The sequence below is a fragment of the Thermobia domestica genome, chromosome 8 (genome assembly GCF_964235325.1).
Source record: "Thermobia domestica chromosome 8, izTheDome1.hap1.1, whole genome shotgun sequence".
NCBI classification, from domain to species: domain Eukaryota; kingdom Metazoa; phylum Arthropoda; class Insecta; order Zygentoma; family Lepismatidae; genus Thermobia; species Thermobia domestica.
The window spans coordinates 287,950,940-287,972,395 of record NC_137461.1 but is presented as its reverse complement, the minus strand read 5'-3'; the positions used below and the strand labels follow the sequence as shown (position 1 = coordinate 287,972,395).

Sequence of the window (21,456 nt, the reverse complement as noted above, 5' to 3'; positions counted from 1 at the left end):
TGAGTGCAAATGCATGTGGAATCCACACAGTTTTTGATTCCACATAGAAATACACGCATTAACCAAAATTCCACACATTTTGTGGAATTCGACACACATTCGGAACTCTTCCGGCAGAAATACTCAACTATCGTTCAGCCTTTATATTAATCACGTGACCACCAAAACGGGATGCAGGGGCGCAGCCCCGAGCGAATTCTGGAAATCAAGCAGCCATCGAACTAAACAAGTGTGTTAATTACAAAATGGTCCCGATTTCGCTCCAGCTCAATTCATGGGCAGCACTAAATGACAAAAGAATATGAAGAAAGTATGAGCAGCCCAAACCAGCAGAGCTAAATAAACGAAACTTGGAAGGAAGGAGAAATCTGGGGGCGAAGCCCCCAGCGACCAAAGCTATTTTGTATATAAATAAACCGGCTAAACGGCTAGGAATACAGCAGAACGTAAATTTTCTCCCGAGTAAAAATTCCATGTTTTTCATCAAAATTCCCTGACTTTTCCAGAATTAAAAAAATCCCTGACTTTTCCCGGTTTTCCAGGTTTTCCAGGTGAGTGGCCACCCTGAATAATAATAATATTTTATCCTAACTCACCAAACTTACGCACTTGCTTCAATTGAAAACTCGCCAATTTGTCAAGCACGTCAATTACTTAACCTAATTAGTAGATAGATACTTAATTAACGGAAATATATGGTTCAATCAATATCAACTAAAAAAGAGTGCCAAGTTCCGTTGTACAGTCAGCTACAAAAGTTCTTTCCGTTGGGTAAAATTTATTTTCGGAATAACGGTAGTATGGCTGAAACGTTCAGAAAATTACATTCTTTTTAATTTATTGAAAACTATACTCAAATTGTCCTTCCATTTTGAAATTATTTACGAAACTAATTTCATCGAACGGGAAAAAAACTTTTGTCGCTGACTGTACATGCTTCTACGAATTTCAAAGTTACCCTGCTGCAGCATTACATAGCTGAATGAATAACCCTTATCGGGAAGATACTGAAAAATATAATTTGGCAACACTGAAAAAAATTAAGCTGATTTTTTTTCCATTTAAAGAAAAAATTGTAGACGTAATCTTAGATTTAAGATGTATCACAGTGAAAATGTTAAGAAATATTCTCAACGTATTATCAAAAAATGGAGGAATCACCGGAATTTTCCTTCCATCGTATAATCTGTACGTGCACATTCCGTAATCTCTATCTGGATCGAGAATTAAACTCGGATCATTAACTTAACCATGCCAGTGGGTTAATCGATACATTACACAAATACGCTCCATCCACTCTTGAGATCTTGAAGTACAACACAATTGACTGATTAAGGAGACTCAGTGACTCAGTAGCAGAACGCTCATCTGGTGCTAGGGACTCCAGGTTCGATCCCATGCATGGGAGACAGTTTGTGGATAACAACCTTGTGTCCGTGAGTTTTCCCCGAGGTTATTCCGTTTCTTCCTACATTACCATTCCACCAATTCTTTCTTATCATTCACTTTCACCCATCTTCTGTCTCCCTTAGCCTACAGGGCATAATCGTGGGATGAATGTCAAAGATTTCAGTTCATTTTACAATTGGTTGATTTGAAGTTTAACGTCCTTCTTCAGCAACAAGGTTTTGTGAAAGGTGGACCTAAAGGAAAAGTTCCCACCGGGAATCGAACACAGAAAGAAGGCCCATGGGTATCTGGACACCTCTTCCCTGCAATACTTTCACACTCACATTCTCAATTTCTTCTTTTCAGTAATAAATCCTATCTTGTTTTGCTAAAAAGCACTACATTAGCTGTGTTGTATAGGTAAACAATGGAAGTGTGATAACATACTTTCCCCATTGACGTGGACTACAATCTTGATACTGTTTCAGTTAAAAGTTCACTGCGATACGAACTCCCTCTCTTCATGTGTGTGTGTGTATTTTTAAATTCTATACCTATTTACGTTTCTTCTTTCATTAAAAAAAAAAAAAAAAGTTTAATAATTGCAAACATAATCTATACCAAATCACTGACTGATTCCTTCTTAGTACTTAGATTATTTTCATTATCTAATTTCCTTATTTGCAGTAGCAGATTATTTTGCATTCCAATATTATCTTACAGACACATGGTTGATAGTTAATTCGCCTATTAAACAAACAAACAAAAAAGTGAAAATAATTGCTACCCTCTTATATAAGTTTTCGAATCAGCATAGTGATCTTGCATTACATAAAAAGGAAGTCCGAAAACATACAACTTGTATTTTATTACTATAACATTACTGACGAAAGAAGGTATAAAACGGAATTAAAGAGTATTTTAATTAAGTAAGTATGTTGTTCTTTTACTGATACTTGTCTCGTAATGCCTTTTTTTTTTTTTAATTAACACTGTACGTTTCGTGGCTATGTGGTTCATACACGTATACTTTCTATGCGTGTGGATCTGACTTAGATTTCCGGTAAATGTCTTTCCCTCAAAAAGAAACTCTTAGAAGTGATTCGGATCCACTTTAAGCACTAGGACCTGTTTTGTATACACTCCGTACGTTTGAGGGATCTTAAACTGCAGTCAATCTTTTTTTTGACATAGGAAATGTTCAAATAAAAATCCAAATAATCGTGAAAATCCAGCAAATATAATGATTTTGTTAGCAAGAACTTTTTTCTTTTTTTTTTTTTTAATGTATAGGAGAGATGGTAATTTTCATCACCACCAAAATGACGGATAATTATCTCCTGGTAAATTAGAAAGAACAAGTGTGCAGATCCAAACGGACAAGACCGAGATCGGTTACCTAAACTACAGTCTCAATTGAATCCTACAAGAAGTAATTTTCGGGAAAACGTGGTTCGAGATAATAAGAAGTCTCTCTCATAAATAGAACTCTCGTGGTTTTCCAAGAACCTCACTATGAGGATCATTTCAGGGCGGGAGAGGAAGGGCAGGGGGCTCTTACGTGAAAGTTTTTGTTTTGAGATACTTGTGAAAATTTATGAAACTACAATTGTACATATCATACGATTATGCCAATTAGGTAAAATATAAAATTACGTTATTTAAGAACAACTGCACTATTCATAAATATTTTTTAAACTTTTACTGTAGTGTTTCTAGTTTATAATATTTTACTTTGAAAAAGAAGAAGAACTTACTACAAAAGAACCTACCTGATAAAATCCCAATTTTAAGTAATATCTTGATTTCCGTTTCAACCGCATCAAGCACAAAGGATAATCGAGTTGATAAAGACGATAGATGTCGCTGAAACAGCAAAATCACAACGCTGCTCACAATGTGGGACGCTATTTAAGTTTTCACTGTAATTACAATATGAGTTTCTCACGGGCCTCAGATCGCCACGAACATCTCTCAAATCCTGCCCCTTTGAGAAGTTTCCGAAATCATTATACATAAAAAATATTTTGCACTTGAACAATTCCGCACAAAACAGAAGCAGGGACGGCGACAATCCATGGCATAAGCACGAAAGGTCTGAAAATGGAGAAACATCTATGCTCAAAAGTGAGTGCCACACGATCTCACCTAACAAACACGAAAACAAGAACGCGTCACAAAGAGCTTTTGGAATTCTATGACGGTTCTTTTTTTTTTTTTTTTTTTTTTCAGTGTTTGTTTATGAATATTTTTCTTCTATTATTTGACACTCCTGAAGCAGCAGCCCTCAGTATAAACCTCTAACTTGCTTCATACATAGAAAATACTTGGCATTTGTATTCTGGGATGCTGAGGCCATATTAGTGCTGAAATGGTTTCCATATGAATCAATTGTGACGCATGGTGTGAACAGTTCCACTGTTTTCATCAGGTAACTTCTACATATTACGATAAAACTGCAGGAACTACGTTTTCAAACGTCCTCTGTGCTACCTGGACCATCTACTATCTGTTTACCCTTCATTTGACAGCATGTGAGTGGCCAAAATTCATGGAAGATAATTCTTACAGGAAACTGACTGTCCGTTCTTGGTATCACATCATTCAAAATCCGGTAACTTACTGTTAAAACTATTAGAAAATATACACACCTATTACTGAATTATTCTATACCTTTATTCTTAATCTGTAACAACCGCAACTCTGTTAATTATCTTCATAATATTCCACGTACATCTAGATTTCACTCAATCCATTCGAATCTATTTCCATTATATAAACTAACTGTTTACACAGTTTATTCTCTAGCAACCAATTCATATGCATGTGTCATTACCTCAAACACTTAACAGCCTGTGGCCTCATTCCACACCTACCAACACTCTCCCCTCTTTACGTAAATAGACTTTATCTTCTATGCACTCATTTAATATTCCTTGAATATGTAATAGAATAGGTAACCTAACAGCACCTAATTCCAATTACATTCTGCATCACAGATAAACTTAACAAAACTAATGAGTTCATTTCTGTTCCATAACTCTTTTCACCGTACATTCGCTTCTTTCAATCTATTGTCTAAATGCATGTACCACGAGTCAACCTTGTGTTCCAAATTCTCAATCTTCATTGCATGTACATCCAGCTGTTTCTTTATTTTTACCATATCAGCTCGCAACTGATCTAGTCCTTCTTCACGTTTCTTTAATTCACCAATAACCAATTGCTCTATTGTTCCATTTCGTTTTTTAACTTGTTCCAAAACGTCATCTCTCTTTTTCAATTCATCTGCCAAACATCGCATCAATTCGAATTTACAGTTACAACTTACTAGCCCTATGTTTTCTTCTCTTTCTTCTTTCCTTTCCCCCTCCTCTGCCATTTCGTTTGTTCCTTTGAAAATCTCGTCTACCGTATCCTGCTTGTTAATCACCTCCACCGAACTATACTTGCTTTCAGGATTATTTGGTGTCTTTTGGTTTTCCTGTAATTTCTTACTCTTCTTTCCTTTCTTTCTAATTTTCTTCTCATACTTTGTAATATCTCCATCCTTGTCTTGTACTTCGCCCTCTTCTTTAGACTGTAATTCTTCAATTACCTCTGGATTATTTATTTCTTGATTGCCTTCTTTGTGGCTGATTACTGAACTGTCCTGTTCAAAACTTTTAACATCGTTTTTTACTTCTGTTTCCTTGACATCCAAACCAAAAATAGAATGCTCCGTTCTTTGTTGTAAATGTACATCATTCTTGTTTTCTGGCAAAAATATTTTAGAAGTGATGTCGGTATCACTAACTTGACCAGTATTATCGTCACTCCCTTGCACTATGTTTGTTTGAAACTGCTGTATCTGCTGTGCACTATTCGAAAAAGTTTTGTATCTACAGGCGTACGAGAAATGATTATTTCCGTGACATGAAAAACATTGTTTTCCATATGCAGGACAGTTACGGAAAGCATGAAATTTGTTGCACCTTCTGCATGGAAACTTCCTTCTTTGATTTGTATTTACTTGTAAACACCGTTGACAAACAGTTGTTACCCCCTGTTGATTATTCTGCACTTGCTTAAACGTAACTTGCGCATTAGAAAGCTCCAAATCACAAGCCATTTGTACTGCTTCCTGAAACGTTAAATTGTCCTTACAAAGTAACAAACTTCGTATTCGGTTGCTTAATAATCCAAAAATCAATTGATTACATAATGCAAGCTCTTGATATTTTTCCAATGAACACGCGGAAACAGCCTTCTGGAGCTCCGTTGCAAACTGCATGACATTCTGGTTCTCTTTCTGTTTCATAGAATGAAATTTAAAGCGATGCGCCCATTTGCTGTACGTGATTTCTAAGTTGCTCACCAAAATATCATGTCTCTGATCTTGCTCTGAAAACGAAAAAGATGCCATAATATCTGAGTTAAATAGCGTTGTTCGAAATCGACTGCGCCAATGTTAAAACTATTAGAAAATATACACACCTATTACTGAATTATTCTATACCTTTATTCTTAATCTGTAACAACCGCAACTCTGTTAATTATCTTCATAATATTCCACATACATCTAGATTTCACTCAATCCATTCGAATCTATTTCCATTATATAAACTAACTGTTTACACAGTTTATTCTCTAGCAACCAATTCATATGCATGTGTCATTACCTCAAACACTTAACACCTGTGGCCTCATTCCACACCTACCAACACTTACAAGGCTTAGAGATAGCAGCAATATATTGATGTTACAGATGAGGAAAAAAAAAAAGCAATAAAAATAACAGAAAAAGTAACTCTTTAGGCTTTATGTTTTATTTCTTCAATACAAGCTTTGTCGTTCTGCACTAGAGACCACAATTAACAAAACGATTTCATACTGAATTTATAAATTGTAGTCCGATCCGAGGCTGGTAACTTCAATTACTTTCGAACTACAGTACTACTATCTGTTTGCTTGCAAGATTAAGTTATGCCGCTCAATATATCATTTGTGCTATTTGAGTTTAGTAACCAGAATCTTATTAAAGTCTCGAAGTTATATATATATATATATACCTAGTTATTCGTGTTTCTTGAGTTGCAAAAAATTCAAGCTTACAGAGAGAACTTTGAACAAAGAAAGTACGATTATAAGCACCTTTCATATACGAATTCGAGGATGAGGACATTATTTTAGGAATGATGTAAGCTTAAACCGCTGAAGAAGTTATTTTATTCACAGAACCGTTTCTTTTGTCTGTCTTTTTTTCAACCGATAGTCCGTGACAACACATCTGAACATAAAAACGCTGGGAATAGCGTACGAAAGAATTTTCTCATCCACAAATTTTTGAAGACTTTTATAAATGCGTTGTAAATATTTGTTCAGCGTATGCTCCCTCCCCGGCACACAATCTGGATACACAGGTATCAGTCTCTAAGCTGCTGTGTAGCAGAATTTAAGAAAAAATAGAAAAATAAAAAAAAAATTAAAAAAAGCTTTTGAGTAGGGTACGGTACGTCACAGCTCTTTTTCATGCTAACTCCAGCATTGTTTGCATACCCGGACTAGAGTCATAACAATTTTTTGCGGTAGGATGGAATACCGCTGAAAGAGGGTGTCAATAAAGATTCATGGTATGACGGTTCGTCAGAATCCAATACAACAGCATGTTGTGGCCAAATTATTACACAGAACTCAATCAACAGTGAATCGTGCCAACCGCGAAATTGAGGCTGCGAATTGTCCGCAAGGTAAGTGTGGATGTGTTAACACCATGGCATATTGTGGAGTAAAAGATCAAAGGCAAGACGCTGTACGATCGCCCTCTATCTGATGGCCGCTGGAAATTTGTTAAAAGAACGAACGAAGGACAGATCTACCGAAGTGACTGTGGAAAGGTTCTAGCCACCACTCAAAGAGGTGTTCATGAAAAGGACCGATGTAAATTTATGTGTGAATACAAAATATCATTGTTGTTGCCTTTTGCTATAAAGGGAAGCTCAAGATTCGTAAGAGAAAAAAAAAAGTCAAAATCAATGCTGCTTATTACCACTATCAGACGAAATACGAGCATTATGAAGCGATGACAACCATCGTGTGGAACTGTACCAAGGCAAACTTTCATGTTACACAGCCAAAACATCCCTGGTGTTCTACCAACATGGCTGTTGCAATTGAGATCCATGCTATTCCGTTCGAGGATATTCTAGTTTAGAGTAGAGATATTATTCTGTTTTTGGACTCTCAAACTACGAGTTCGTACGGTAAATGTTATCTGGAAGTCTGCAAGCAGGAGTATGACAATATCCACACTACAGCCGCAACGAAGTCTATTGCAGTGGAAACTGCAATGTTATGCAACATTCCATACCAGTGAATGATGATGGCAGAGTGGAACATCTTAGGTAAGCACCAACTTCAATTCATTCCAATTCAAACGGATTAGCTTCTGTATGGCTTGTCTAGAAGCGGAGTGGACTTTAACGTACCTTCCAGCAGCGAGGCTATACAAGACGGAACCTACTGATTAACGTGGAATCCGAACCACATGAGCTCCTTCAGTCCTAGAAGCATACGATTAACTGTTGTTCAGTTTATGTTGAAGTTATTCCTGATAATTTTATGGATACATTCTATTATATTTTCTGTAATCGCCAAAACTATTCATCTTTAATATGGAATAAATTTATTGTAATAATTTACTCTTGGATTCTACAAACTAACTTCAAACAATACGTTGGAGTTGGAGAACACATCGTGCCATTCCTTTACTCCGTTTTTTTTAATTTTTATTTATTTATTTATTTATTTTTAAATCAGAATACTAAATAACTAACTTCATGGCCTATGAAACCCAGAGATTCAATGTCCAGTTCACAAAAGCTCTCCACTGACTTTTCAGAAAACAGTAATTATTTTTTCAGATAACAAAAAAGACAAACAGAAATGATACAAACTACTGTTGTATCTTTAAACCGAAACTTTGATTTTATATATATATATATATATATATAAAAGCCAATATTTCCATTAAAAAAGAATAACGCACAACAATAACTTCGATTTCTTTTTCACAAAAAGCTCATTTTCTTCCAAGTCCTTGTATCTCTAGTCGAGGCATAGGGAGAATATGTATAGTATGCCGAAAATCTCATGTTTCTACTACACAGAATTTCACGTCAATATCAGGTCAGTTCTTTATTTTATTTATTTTTTTTAACAACAAACGCAAATATTTTCTTCTTCAAAATTTTAAAGGTATTCTCCTCGTAATAACTATGAATAACAGTATATAAATAAATCGTTAAGTTACGTTACGAACCACAGAACAAATAAGCACTATGAAAATACGACACAAAAACGTAGTAGTAAACAATGTCAGGCACGTCACAAACCACACATGCACACAAATATCCACTTCAAACTAGCTCACTTTGGATTTAGAGTAAACTACTGGCATCAGATATCCGCTCTCCTTTACACATATACACACAACATACTCATATGCCCTATACATGCAGGAAATGACGTATATCACGATAACAAATATATATTTGGTTTTGCTGTTATAACTTGTAGAGTTTCATGTTCGGGATGTGTGTGGTCCCGAATTTGATCCCTGCAGGGGACCACCATGCTTAGAATAACAACCGAAGTAGTATTTCGGAGACGTAGGTCTCCTTTCATAAAATACCAGTGCTGAAGGATTCTAATTACTGACAGAAGCTAAAGGATTCATCTTAATATACGAGGGGCAGTCAAATTTTAATGTAGCTCTTCACTACCACAATATAATTACACATTTACTCAATCACCTTCGGAATACATTCACTTCCTCCACCGCTCCTGCCATTGTGTTGGTTTTGATATCTTCTACAGTGACGAAACGGGTACCGACGCTGTTTTCCTTAAAAGATTGTCACCGTAAACTGACTTTGAGGCTATCAAAAAGTAGGTATCTGAAGCAGATGTTCCCAATTTGCATAAAAACTAGATGTTTGCGCGTTGCTCGAACTGCGACAATGCACCAACTGATCACCCACCACATATTTCTCCGTTTAGGTACACTACCAGGGTGTCTACTAAAATTCCAAAATGAAATTTCGTGACTTTTTCGTGACCTTTTCTTTACCAAATCATAAAATTTCCTAGTATTTTCAAGAGCGAATTTGGGTGCGAAGTAGGTCGAATTTTCCTTCATGCGATTGAAACGTACTTTGCTTGCGATTTGGTAGCGTCTAAAGCCGACGATAGACATTTCTGTTATTGAAATTTGACATTTTATAGCACAAAATTTTTCAATCTGCACTTACATTTGTACAGTTTAAAAAAATCGTGACCCAAAAGCTAAATTTCGTGACTTTCATGACCATTTTCTGATTTCGTGACTTTTTCGTGACATTCGTGACTTTCGTGACCGATAGACACCCTGACTACTCGTAAACTGACTGTTATGACCTGTTCACACTTGTCATATTCACTATTCGGCAACCTACCGACTGTGCTGTACAAGATTTATTGTGATTGTATCATACCAATGCCAAAAGTACAACATTCCGGGAACTTTTTGAATGTCCCTCGTATAGTAATGTGCTTACCTTTGCATTCTTGTTATTCTTCTTTTTAGTTCATGCTGATATTTCGACTTGCCTGAAAATCATGTTCGCAACCGTTCCTTCACCTCTTGTAGGCTGGAATTCCTATACTTCCATCATTAACTAGTTTTGTCTGTCCTGTAAAGAAATTTTGCCCAAAGAATTCCCGAACTAAATTAGTTTCACAGAACACTTGCTACAGTTCTAGCAGAACTTTTGCTTAAAACTTGAGAGCAAAATCGACACAAAAAGTTTTTTTTTTTTTTTTTTTTTTTTCTTTCTTTCTTTCTTCGATATATTAAGTGGAGAGATAATAATCGTAATGGAAGTGCTAAAAGAGTAACAAGTGTTCTTTGAAATTAGTTTGGTCCGGGAATTCTTTAGGCTAATTTTCTTTACAGAATAGACAAAAACAGTTAATGATGGATCTATTGGAATTCCAGCCTGCAAGAGGTAAGAAACAGTTACAAACATGACATCGACAGACATTAAAACAAGAAACCTACGAACACTGTAAAACGTTGAAGAGCAATCATTCAAAATTATGTTCTATAAACCAAAGAAAATATCATGATGAGGGGGCTGGAATTTACGTTGGAGTAATGCGAAACAGTCAGAAAGACTCCGAGAAGAAATACAGACACAAAGTTATCCACTCAAAACTCAAATGGCTTGATAACGAATCTGTGATCTTACGAAGTGAAAGAAAACGTTCTATCGCTTAAGGGACCGGCTACATTTAGTGTTTGGATACAGTATGTCAATCTTCAAATCATAAAGAATTCGAAACTGCTTGCATTACACCTGCGCTATTAACACAATAAGACGTGAACTATACAATAACTGTGCATACACAAGTAATTAATAGTATCCGGCATCATTATCAATCGAACTAAAAAACGTGTAAATGCTTGAAAAATAGTATTCAAAACCATCTCTCGATCAACAGTGTGGGTTAAAATATTAGAGTCGTTATTGAGCAGTGAAACTACTTCTATTAACGCAGATTGATGTTAGGGTCGAACACCTTGACTATAAAGGCGACGAGTCTACCGATTTATACCTGGTAGAAATACGCTATATTGGTGTTACGTACTTGTCGATATTTTAGGAGTCACTTTATAAGGACCAAAAGAAAGAAAGAAAAAAAGTGATTTCACCAGACAGAGTTACATACATTATTAAAATAAATTCGCAATTTAGACTACGGAAGATTAAATTTAATTTGCATATCAATAAAAGAAGTAAATAAAGATACGAATAATCTAAGTACACTGGCTTCGAATCACTCATAGGCCTACATATACAGCAAATACTTTTCAATAAGTAACTTTCATTCACGTTTCCTGTGTTCGTGATGTATGAGAAAAGATTTTAAAAAATTTCACCACGAAGTTCACACGTTCTGTATTATTCTTACTTTTATTTATTTATTTTTAAACCAGCCAACCTTGAATTCAACGATAGGTGTGTTCTGTAATGTAGACACTGAAAAGTCCAAGCACAACAGAAATAGTGGTACGATGCATGTGGTCTCTGTAGCTGAGCACCGGTATCAAGAGCGATAGAATGTACGGCTGTTGAAGGAACGTCTGGGTAGCATACTGGTTAATGCATCGGCACATTAAGGGTTCTCACTACCGCAAAATTAAACTACCGCTAATTTTCGAGTTTTTCTGTAATATCTTGAAAACAAATAAAAATATTCAAAAAAGCAGAAACGTAGTGAACTAGACAATACGATTTTGCATTTGATACCTTTACCACAACTCAACTATCTGCTTTTGGCATACCGCTATTTACAGAAACCGCAAAAAATGCTACAGTTTCAAATCGAAAGCAGATAGATTAGTAGTGATAACGGTATCACATGCAAAATTGTATTGCCTAGTTCACTACGTTCCTGCTTTTCGAATATTTTAATTTATTTTGAAGATATTACAGAAAAACTCTAAAATTAGCGGTGGTTTAATTTCGCTGTAGTGAAGACCCTTAAGTCTGAGATCCCAGTTGGATTCTCGGCCCAGTCCTGGAGTTTAGTGGCTGGCACAAAAACCGGGTTTTCAAAACTGTTCGGTTTTCTACCAAAATCCGGTTGTCCTCAAACAAACTTTCTTCTTCTTCTTCATTAACTTGTTAGAAAATGAGTATTACAGGGCAGGGTTGGCAAAAACCATGGTTTTATTGAAAAAAAAGTTTTTTTGTTTAAACCAGTTTTTATTTATTTTTTTAATTTATTTTTTTTTAATTTTTTTTTTTTTTTTTTTTTTTTGTATCAATAATTTGCTCTATATATTCATATCATATATGGACAGAAATAAGCTTGTTTCGCCTTGGTGTCATTATGCAACAACCGGGTTATGCTGGAAGGGGTCACATAAGGTTAAAGCGGAATCCAAACCGCTTCTCGACTTAACATCCGAGAGAAACTGTCCTCCATTTGAACTCGGAACCAGGACTAATTGGCCACAAATGCGATACGTCTGTCGACTCACTCACGAAGGACTCCTGATAAAAATACGTTGTACTGATCTTTACGTAGGCCTACTTGTTAATATAACTGTGAAGTCATTTCAGAAGAACAAAAAGATAAACAGTTGCAGAAGTGAAACCATTATACAGAAATTACATATGGACAATTTCAAAACACTGCAGAGTACAGAAGAACTAATTTAGTCCAAGTTAGTTAACACACGACTTAAGTAAGAAAAGTGAATAAAGGTACGAATTATTTGAGACCACTTTGGCTCAGACACATTTATACATAAATAGATACCAAAGATACTTCTCATTTCACTAAATGCCTCTCGTGGGGTTTGTATGACCCCTTCCCCCCCCCACACACACACAAAAAGTACGGCATTTTCATGTATTTTATCAATAGTAAACATTACTGAAACGAAACAATATTTTGAATTTTTCTTTGATTGCAATTACATAACAATAACAACAAACTATAAAAAAAAATCACAAAACCTTCATAAACTTATAAAAAGAACAAAAGTTGCTTTTGTACTATAATCTTTTTGAGTAATGAATGGGGAATTTAGGTTTGAATATAATACGAATAATATACGGGAGTGAAACGTGATAACCCACAAATGTGTGTTCATCAAGATTTTACAAACACTTGCACTTTTACGAACATTTTTCGTTTTTTGGTTTAAACCAGCCAACCCTGCTACAGGGACAAGAAAAAGATACCGGCTTCAGCGAAAATCACATCGATTTCAGTAATTAAAAAAAAAAGATAAAAAACTGTTTTAGTGAGAAGTTGAACGAGTTTTGCAGAAAACTGGATGTGTTTGTCTAGAAACTAGTTTCCGGTTTATATATATATATATATATATATATATATATAAAATTTTGTTCATCCCTAATTGACACCTATGGAGGAATCGTGCGATATAAAAATCTGTTACTGATATACAGGATGGCCCATTTTAATCTATCCAAGGAAATATCTCGAAAACGGTTGAGCATAAATGAACTGAACAAAAACTAAAACAGGAAATGCCATGGGGCACATCAAATGATGTCGTGGTCCCCGCAGTGGGATCCCAGGGCCCAACTTTAAAATTTTAAATAGAAACATGGGGCGAGTGATACCTCATGATAGACCTTTAAAAACTAAACAACGTTGTGGTAAAATACTTTTCGTATGAGTCACCGTATTCAAATGGCCGCCAAGACATGGTGCCTGTATTATAATAAAACGTCCAGTACCAATAATATGAAAACGGTCGGAGATAAATGAACAGAACAAAAAGTGAAACAGGAAAATTATATGAGGCACGTCGAATGATGATGTCGGGGTGACCCCCAGGGCCGCCTTCATGGGAGCCCAAAGTCGAATTTCGAAACTTTAAATGGAAACATTGGTCGAGTGATACCTCGTTGTTCGATAGATCTTCAAACACTAAAAAGTGTTGTGGCAAAAAATTTAAAAGATTTTACATATGGGTCACCGTATTCAAAATGACCCACAAGACATGTTGCCTGTATCAGATAAACGTCCAGTACCACTAACATGAAAACAACTGGAGAATAATTAACAGAATAAAACTCGTATAGGAAATCACGGAAGGTACTTATCATTCTGCGACTCGAGAATGATGTAACAGAGAACAAGATGATTAAAGTAAAAGTGACGTAGTACAAAGAGGAAATCTAATTTTTAGAAAAGCATCTTTCCGACCTAACAAATAGAATACATGTTTAGATTAGTTACAAATGTAAATGTATGTCGAACTCTATTTCTTATTATTTTTCTTGCTATCTCTACGTATTATTACATATTATTACAACTTACTTTCATTTTATTGACTTTCTTTAATATATTGTCGTAAAAGAACAAATATGACTGATAACACTCCAAACGAAATTGTCGATATGCTCTTTATTTTGGGTGAATTTCGCAAAAATTATCGTGAAGTCGCTCTTTTTACAAACTGAATACCCTAATCGACGGTCACCGAATCATACAGTTATTCGAAATATTGAAGTAAGAGCCCGTGAGGGACGCCTGACGTGTGAAAGTTCGACTCGCAACTATAATGATGATACACGAATGATAGCAATTTTAGCAGCAATTCACACTCCTCATATTGGTGGCCGATTAATTAAAAGGGAAATAGGGATACTTAGAATAATTCCCCTCAGACTCTTGAAAAAGGTTAAATATCGTGCATATCATTTCACTTTAACTCGAGTTCTTACTTCAAACGACATATTACGCCGTTTAGAGTTTTGTCAGTGGGCACGTGATATGCATAGAAATGTTTCAGGTTTTTGAGATATGCCATATTTTCTGACGAAGCAACATTCCGAAATACTGGCGGCTTCAACAGCCCCATAATTGTCACTACTGGTCAGACATGCAAGAAGACACGGAAGGAAAAGAATCAAACCAATATTGTGCAGATGATAGTTGAACAAAACCAAAGTTTGTACATATTGTTCTAAAACTGCAGTGTTCGACAATTTTGTTTCGCATTTCAGTTGATTCATTTTTAATCAAATCATTGTCTGCACAAAAAATGGAAGGTACTGCTTAATACGAATTTTACCTACTTTTTCTCATTATAGACACATCTATCTCTTAAACATTCCAGACCATTTTCTAGCGAAGATTCAATTTGCAAAAACCTAAGGTTCTCATTTGAAATTTCACCGTTCAGAGCGATAATTTTCTAGGAATTAGATTTCCTGCTTTGCATAATGGCACTTTTACTCTAATCATCTTTTTCTCTGTTGAAACATCCTCGAGCCGCGGAATGATAAATACCCTCTGTGATTTCCTACTCGAATTTTTGTTCGGATCATTCATCTTTAACCGTTTTCATTCTACGAGCACTAGACGTTTTATCTGATACAGGCAGCCATGTTTTGGTCATTTTGAAAACAGCGACTCATATGAACAACCTTTTGCCACAACGCTCTTTAGCTTTTAAAGATTTACCGAACTTGGTATCATTCGCCCTATGTTTCCATTTAAAATTTTGAAATTGGGCTCCCATCAAGGGCGGCCCTGGGGGGCACCGCGACAATACCACTCGATGCACCTCATGGCATTTCCTATTCAAGTGTTTGTTCGTGTTCATTTATGTTCAACCATTTTCATATTAGTGGTACTGGACGTTTTATCTGATACAGACATTATGTCTTGGCGGTCACTTTGAATGCGATGTCCGATATGAAAAATCTTTTGCCACAACGCTATTTACTTTTTAAAGATGTATCGAAAGGTTCACTCACCCCAAGTGTCTATTTAAAATTTTAGAGTTGGGCCCTGGGCCCCCATGAAGGGTGGGGGCACCACACCACCACCATTCGATGTGCCCAATGGCTTTTCCTATTTGAGTTTTTGTTAGGTTTATTTATGTTCAACAGTTTTCGAGATATTTTCGTGGAAAGATTAAAATGGGCCACCCTTATCTTCCAGTAATAACTAACACACTATACAGTACACTAGCTGCAGTATCAACCCGTATTTCGCTCGAAAACATTGTAAACATATCTAACCCTGTGGCAACGAGTTCCGGAACTTTCACTATTCGAAACGTTGTCCCAAATCCAGTTCTAAAAAATCCTTCATGCCGCGTGTGCCCTCCATTTCTTCACTTATTCGGAGTTAAATTTCCTAAACTTATGGAACTAAACAAGTTGTACACAGTGTCATTACGTTCTCTGAAAACGTCCCCTCGGAATTCCATGTGGAACGATTGAAAATAAACAATGCAGTTTCCCCCCACCCCATCACAATGCAATTTCCATGATGTTTGCAGGTAAGGATGTTCCTATTCTGTACCATATACCAAAATTTTATGCCTTATTGTTCAACGATTCATAAGAAACACCCAATAATAGTAAAATTCTGTTAAGTGAATGTGACACCACATAAATCTCTCTCTCACTAACATTTCTATTAATGAACTACTGGAATCTGGACATGGTTACTACATGAATTTTTTGAAGTCTTGAGGCCTAATTACTGCCAGTAGGACTTAGTGTAAGACTCCGCTTGTCTAAGACGGCTTCTAGCTGGTTATTCTCCTAAAACTCTCCTGAAACTCCTACTGAGAATTCGAGATCCTCAGCTTTTATATGGCGGAAGAATGGATATTCTCCCTGGTCGTAAACATGGAAATTTACAGCTCTCCATATCCAAATCCGAAATCTTGATGCTAGCGAAAAATTGTCAGTTAGAATAAGAGAATTATGTGCATCAGCATTATGTAGTATGTTAACATTGTGTACAAAGTGATACACATACATTTTTTACATTGCTATCTGAGAAGCTGTTATACAATAACCACACACCACATAAATGACATTCTATTCTTTTTCCGTGTTCAATGAGTTAAGAAAAACAAACTAAATCAACTTGAAATAAATCATATGTGAACATTTACTGAATTTTTATTTACGGTTTATACATTCAAAATTATTGATTTAAAGTTGGCTTTAACACAACACAAACTGACATCTATCGTCCTCATTTTTGTCACAAACAGTAACTTCATTTCCCAAGTTCTTTGTGTAGCAAATATTTCAAAGGAACTATTTCCGGAACTAATTAAGGATAATCCGTCATAAAAAATGTAATTTTACGGTTAACATGAGTGAATGCACATGAAAGAGGAATCTGTACGACATTAAGGTTAGTGTAAGTTTTGCCGATAGATGTCATTGCAATCTTTGTATCTCTCCCATGTATTTTTCACCATTCACGAAAATTTACAATTTTCTGTTATAAATTTCAACCTACCAACTTCAAATTTTTAGAGAGGAAACTTCATAACCTATTAAAGGGAACAATCAGTGCCAATTTTTTATTTAGAATTTTCTTCATTGTTGAAACAGTTCGATTGTTAAAGGTTCGGATATCCATTTCAACAATCAAGCCATTTCAACAATGAAGAAAATTCTAAATAAAATATCAGCACGGATTATTGCCTTCTATAAATTATGAAGTTCCTTTTCTAAAAATTTGAAGTCTGTAGGTTGAAAATTGTAAGAGAAATCGTGAATTTTCGTGAAAGATAAAAAAAAAACATGAGAGGGATACGAAGACTGTAGTTCCATCTATCGGCAAAACTTGTCCCTTTAAACCAACCTTAAACTCCACAGTCGGGAGAATATTTGACAATGTAGGAAACATGTACTTCATGGTTACAAGTATGAAACTATTGCTAGGCCTATACTTGGGTTATATGATTTTTTTTTTTTTTTTCAGTTTAACGTTCCATGATTATGCCCTTTAGGAATGCAAGTAAAGAAAGGTGGAACAATTGGTGGAATGATAATAAAGGAGGAAACAGGAGTACCCCGAGAAAAAAACACGAATACTATGTTGTCCAGCCACAAATTCACTTGGATGGGGATTGAACCATGGACCCTACGCACCATAGGTAAGCGCCCTACCACTGAGCCACCGTGCCCCTTATACTAAGATTAAAATGAATGAATGCACATGAAACACGAATATATACTAATTTCCAACGATGGAGTGTTCCTACACGATGTACAAAGCCTATATTTTATGTTTACAAGTATAGCGTTACAAGTGTGAAACATTACAAGTGCACTAACATATGTTATATTAAGGTTTTTGCACTATCCTCGTTTATCGCACACAATCCGTCACTGAATCGTCTGCTCCCTGTGGACGCATCCCCGCGCAAACCCCACGGCCCCCATGCTACGCTCCTCTCGTGACGCGGTTAGATAGCATTCTCGCTTTTAGTGTCCAACAAGCACAAGTTGGTTAGTACTTTCGCAGTCATTTAGCATTACTCGAGCAGACGGTTCTACCATATTTTGACACATTTCTTACGTTTTCAGGTCAGGTTAGAGCAGAGATGCAAATAACCACTCGCCCGGGACGACTGGTTCATCGGTGCGAGAGAGTTTTTAATATAACTATTAAAATACAGAAGGTAAGTAAATGATTTCCATTGTGGGATGTGGGCTAGTATTTTTTTTTTTCTTGGGCTAGTAAAATTTTGCTTACATACATCCCGGGTTAGAGCTTTGTATTTCTTTTAGCAGAGCATACGCTAAATCAGGAGCTCCATTACTACTTGCAGATTGACTTTAGGAGGGCTCAGTATAAATACACTGCGAAATACGGCATTAAGAGTAGTGCGTAAAACACGAACCAACTCGTGCTAGATGGTCACTAAAAAGGAGAACGCTATATAACCGAGTCAGAGCGCAGCAGCAGGGGTCCGAACGGTAGAGAGGGAGTGTGTCCGTAGGAAGTAGGCGCGTCAGCGACGGAGGGTATACGTATAAACGAGGTTAGTTGAAGCACACTTACACATACAATCCTTTCAATATCACTTAAAATTCATTTGAATATGCTGTGCACTGACAGTAATTACTTATATTCACACTCTCATTCCTTCACGGAAAATGTTTCACATCGATTTTTACCTATAAATTTTCTATTTAAGAGAACCATCTGCTCGAGTGAAACAAACCATTTTTATGCTTAGTCCGAATGCATATTTATAACAGTCAGGCGAAGTCCTCGTAAAGTAAATACGCAGCGATGAATGCAACTCACCCTAAGAAAACATTTCCAATATTACTACGAGTGAATTTCGTGATGAATTGCATATAGTAGAAGAGTAAGTAATTATTTCCAGGGCCTATATGTTTGCACGCATATTGTCAATATTCACGGAATTTTTTAAAAATTTAACGGATTATTCTTAACATGTATTCCAAAACACAACCAAACTGTGCTACGCTGCCACTAAAAAACACCAATTGCATCAACTGAGTCAGCGCAGAAAGTAGCCGATTGGGTGCGTTTGCATCTGTACGGAACAGGCACTTCAGTGACGGTGAGTATGAGCGTAGACGACAATGTTGCCGAAGATAAGATCTGAATTTGAACACTTGAAAGCGTTCCACTACTCCATTTCTCCTGTAAATTTTTATATTTTTACAGTTAGTTCAATTTTTTTTAAGTAGTAATAATAGTGCATATGCCTCATAGCTGCAGAAATAAACACCAACCCTAAGTCTAACAATTCTCGATTTACATTAACTGAGGTTGCTTGTGAGACACGAATTGAAACTATCTCGTCTCGAAAAAGTGTGAAACTGGTCGTATCCGCTTCAATTGAAAGAACTCTTTCTTTCGTTTCCAATCTAATTATCAAAATTCTGTCTTTCTCGCCTCGAGAATAATCCTAGAGCCTCCCCAATTTTCTCTTCGCGTTACTGTTCAGCACTTCCAGTCGCAATGACAAATTATTAGATACTCCAGTACTTTCTTGTGAAGCCTTAAAATTCCCGAAATTTGCTTACCTATTTTCCATTACATTACCTTCTCTAGTTCCAGATTTGATTTTATGATGATTACTCAATAAATCTGGTGCGAGATAGTCACTATTAGCTCGTTTTCCATAAATCCGGCTCAACTGACGAAGTTGGAAATCTGCAGGGGCAGGAGGCGCGTCAGTAATGGTGGGTCCGTAAACGAAGATTTACTTATAACGTTAATGAGATGCTTTCTGTATATCTAGCTATACAATGCCCTTTCATGTACTAAGATGGATCAGGATACACTTTTGTTAACTATCATGCCATATAGTCGCTCTTCATACAACTGGTGTGTTTGTGCTGGTGGTGTTCCTTACTACGAAAATTGTTGGAATTCCTCCATCAAATAAGTGGCATATGCATAGCAAGCAAAATACTGTTCAACATACTTTATCTATGACATAAACTAATAAAAATTATAAATTAAAAATGGAATTTCCTTTGGATTAGGTCATTAAATGCTTTCGGGGAAATCAGCCCTTTCATCTCTTTCTATCCGAAATACAAAGAGGTACCATAGTTTGTAAGTCTATACTGATCCTTGCTTCTAATCTCGATTTGATAATCTAAAATTACGCATTTTGCTATGAGATTACGTAATTAAGACAATAAATTTACAATCTGCCAATGTCCTTCACATGGCCAATCATTGAATCCACGTCTTCAATGTTTATTGATCACCCAAATGAAATACCAATTTTCACAGTATGTAATCAGTCAATGACAACAATAATAGCAACATGCAAAATGTCTAGTTTGACCCCTAGACAAAGGAAGTATACACAAACTCAGAAAACATTCATAATTACCTGCAAATATCGCTCCACTTTATGATAAAGATTATGTCATTCCATAACATTGATACGCACTGTAATCACCTTGGCACAATGTCCGAAGCATTAAAGAAACTGCATAAGTTAATTCGATAAAAAGTATTTAAAGTGAAAATAAATAAATCACAATAATGGAACATAAAACTCATACAACTTAACCTACTAGACGTCACAAACCATTTTCTGCTCACGTGACAGATATCGCACCACAGTGGCAAAACACATAGTATAAAGCTCTCCAATGACTCGTTTTATCACAGTGGTAGACGGGATATTTCCCGTTTCGTGAGAAACAGAAAGTAATATAAAGTCACCTCCTCAAAATTTTCCTAGTAACATAAATCTTCTATAAGCAATATCACTTAGTCCTATTACTTACTCCTATTGGACGTTGCATATTACTTGTAAAACGTAATGACAATAAAATATTCTTTTCAGCTTCCAATACCACCATTTCCTTCCGAATACAACTTTAATTAAAACCAACTCTCGCTATCCTTGCGAGTGATCCTGGGTTCGATTCCCGTGGGGCCGCTCGGTCGAAAAAGTGTAAAACGTTTTTTCAGACCAGACACACTGAATATTTCCCTGGGTTTTCCTCATTCACGCCAGGCAAATGCTGGGGTGGTACCTAACTTATAGGTCCCAGGCCGTTTCCTTTCTTCCTTTTCACCGGATAGTGTGCTCACCGATCCGTCAAAACATGACGGGTTAAATGGCCATAGATGCCGAAAGTCCATAAATCTAAATCCTAAATCATTAATTGAAACCAGTAGCGTCATTTCAGATTTTGCTTCGGAGAGGGTGTCAACACTCACAGA

General features: G+C 36.1%; 1 protein-coding gene across 2 annotated transcripts in view; it reads right to left on the bottom strand.

Moving 5' to 3' along the window:
* gzl (godzilla E3 ubiquitin protein ligase) overlaps positions 1 to 20,883 on the bottom strand; it is an 80,202-nt gene extending 59,319 nt beyond the window's left edge. The window contains exon 1 of one of the 2 annotated variants that reach the window (XR_014132817.1): positions 3,162 to 15,752. The gene's annotated coding sequence lies outside the window, so the exon portion shown is untranslated. Of the gene's footprint in view, positions 1 to 3,161; positions 15,753 to 20,611 lie in introns of those variants that run through there. The other variant, XM_081769940.1, reaches the window with a different exon arrangement.
* Between the last annotated feature and the right edge of the window lie 573 nt (positions 20,884 to 21,456).